Genomic DNA, 3,417 nt, shown 5'->3' with positions numbered 1-3,417 from the left:
TGACTGACTTATTTCACTTAGCATAATACTCTCTAGATCCATCCACGTCATTGCAAATGGCATGATTTCATTTTTTTTTATGGCTGAGTGATATTCAATGTTATATATATATATATATATATATATATATATACACACACACACACACACCCCACATATATGTATATAAACCACAAGTTCTTTATTCATGTCTCTACTGATGGACACTTGGGCTGCTTCCATAATTGGCTATTATAAATAATGGTGCTATAAACATAGGGGTGAATATTTCCCTTTGAATTAGTGTTTTTGTATTTTTGTAGTGCAATTACTGGATCATAGGGTGGTTCTATTTTTAACTTTTTGAGGAACCTCCATGCTGTTTTCCACCGTGGCTGCACCAGTTTGCCTTCCCATCAACAGCACACGAGTGTTCCTGTTTCTCCACATCCTCGCCAACACTTGTTGTTTCTTGTGTTTTTTATTTTAACCATTCTGGCAGGTGTGAGGTGACATCTCATTGTAGTTTTGATTTGCATTTCCCTGATGATGAGTGATGTCAAGCATCTTTTCATGTGTCTGTTGGCCATCCAGATGTCTTCTTTGGAGAGATGTCTGTTCATTTCTTCTGCCCATTTTTTTAATTGGATTGTTTGTTTTGGGGGCTGAAGTGTCTTGTTATAAGTAGAAGTTCCCTTTAGAAAGAACCATCATCTCAAGTTAATCTGGGAGATCCTTCCATTTTGAAGTCCTAGTGACTAATCCCAATTTGTGCTTTTCTTTTGCCATCAATCTCTAATTTCTCATTGTCCAAGATGTCCTAAATTCTTTCTCCAAGATATCAAAATACACTTGGCCCATATGAAACACAACAAAATTTCCAGGAGCTCTGAATTCACAGACCTGTGACTGGCAGGGTACCTGCTCCTGCCATGTGGAGGGTCATAGACACAAGGCACAGCCAACCGGTTCTCACTACATATAGGACGTATCTATCTTATTAGAGGTGTTCTTTTCAGTTTGTCCTGTTTGTCTGCAGGTCCCTTCTTGAAATGAGCTTTACTTAGATCCAATGAGAGGGTCCAACACATGAGGAGGCAGAGCTCTTGCTAAAGGAAAAGACCTGGGTTTTCTATCTGAAACTTCAATAAGCAGTTAAACGTTTTGGTACAATAACAAGAATACAAGGGGTTGTTGAAAATTATAGCCAGTCTGTCGGATATTTCAACCACACATCACCACAGGCTTCCTTACTGCCCTGAAACACTCCTATTTGCACTGCAGAAGGAGGACCTGGAGAGAAGCTGAACCCAAGGGGATCTCGGTGCTGACCTGGAGGGCAGCCATCTTGTCATCATGAGTAACAGCAGACTGCATTCAGGGACTACACCAAATGTGGTTCTTAAGAGCATGGGGGCAATGAAGCAGAAAGCCTGGATTCAAGTCTGTGCTCTCTCCTTACCACACGTGTGATTTGGAGAAAATAACCTTTCCAAACCTCATTTTTCTCATCTATACAATAAGAATACAAATTATCTTTCTCATAGAATTTTTGTGAATATTAAAGTAGGCAGTGCATGAAAAATTAATAGAAATCCTAGCATGTGGGAACACTTTATAAATGTTCATTTTCCTTTTTTTTTTTTTTAATGTTATGACACTAGTTTTGGCCTATTTTCCCCTCAGTGAATCAAATTGATTTATTGAATGCTCCAGCATCATCACAACACAGACTTTATCTTCCTTTCACACAACTAAGTATCTCTTATTTATGTTTAAAATAAAGGAGAGATCAGGTTTGGAATTTTTTAAATAAGTATTGTCCCAGTGATGGTAGTTATTTTGGTTCTGACTGTTGAATAATTTTTTACAGATCAAGAGAGATTAAAAAAATATTAAGCATATTATGGGCAGCAATTACATTTTTGAAAACCCAAATACTTAAAATTTTGAATAGTCCTACCAGTTTCTGAAAATTCTGCAGAAACGATTTTCTTTTCTAAAATTGATAAGACCCTTAAAATTGATAAGGTTACTTTTAGCTTTTCAGAAATAGTACCGCATGAATAAAAGATGTCAGTCTGAAACATTTTTGTCTTCAAGGGCAAAAAGGAGAAACTACATTCTAGCTTTCCCTGCAACCCTCCTCCAGAACCCAATGCCTGGTACTGAGATCTGCTCTGGAGAGGGTGCTGAGCTATGTTCCCACACACACATGACTCCCTGCCATTCCACCAAGCACACTCTGTGCACTTCTATCTCCCCAGATCCTATCCACTTTCCAAGACACTCTCCAATAAACCTTTCTCTACTATTGAACTCACCCCTTTCAAACTCTACAGCTTTTGTAGCCTGCAGCATACATTCAAAGCTCTATCATCCACTGTAGATCCCAGCAATTTAGCATCATCGTCGTCAAGCAGATTGTAAATTCCCCAGTGGTAGATACTATATACCTTTCTTCTACCCACCACTGATAGGACATAGCAAATTGTTAAGTGCTTGTACTCTGAAATGGTACTGCTCCTACTTAGTAACTATGACCTTGAACAAATTGCTTAGCCCCTGTGACTCAGGAATAATCAAAGTACCTGCTTTGTTGGGTTGTGATTTAATAACACAAAATCGTAGGAAAGGGTCCAGAATATCATAAGTCCTATGTAATTGTTAGCATTTATTATAGTGCTGGGCCACATATTTAAGTCCTTTAAGTTCCTGCCTCAGGGAACATGAGAAATGGTAGATGAGGCAAAGTGCAAGATCAATAGATAGTTCAGAATACACTTTGAGAAAAGACAGCAGAAAAGATGGTCTCTGCCCTCTAGGAGCTTACAGTCAACCTGTCATTCATGGAGTAAAGAAAGAGCACCTCACGGGCAAGGACTACGTGAGTCTCATCTTTATTTTCTGGGGCATGGTATAGTCCATGGCACATGGATATTCACCAAATGTCTGTTGAATTAAACAAATCATTAAACTGCAGAAGGAAGTCTATTTGGGAAATACTTATGAAGATACATTGCTGCTCTATGACAGTCCAAAAACAACTGGAAAATGAAAAACCTCGTTGGACTGAAAAAAATGGTGGTGTTTAAAGATGAGCTATCAAATTCATAATCTCACTAGCTTCTCTTGGCTCCATTTATGTCCTTGGACTTCTTCTGCCAGGGCTCACTGGTATGAACTTAGCCAAAGCTAGAACATCAGGCTGCTCTCTATAATGGCAGCAGCAAAGATGACAGAGGTGGTACCACAGGATCATAGTATTACCCCTCTTTCATCACCCCCACCCCCGCCCCAGCCTATCAGACTTCCCCATCAATGAGAGCTTCTATCAGGGTCATAGTTTGGAGATGCCCTCCTGGTTAAACCAATGAGAACTTGGATCCAGACAATGATGTTTCTGAACTGAGTCTTAGTTGTCACTCACTTACCCCT

The sequence above is a fragment of the Neomonachus schauinslandi genome, chromosome 4 (genome assembly GCF_002201575.2).
Source record: "Neomonachus schauinslandi chromosome 4, ASM220157v2, whole genome shotgun sequence".
NCBI lineage: Eukaryota > Metazoa > Chordata > Mammalia > Carnivora > Phocidae > Neomonachus > Neomonachus schauinslandi.
The sequence above is the reverse complement of the archived record's forward strand: the minus strand, read 5'-3'. Positions refer to the sequence as shown.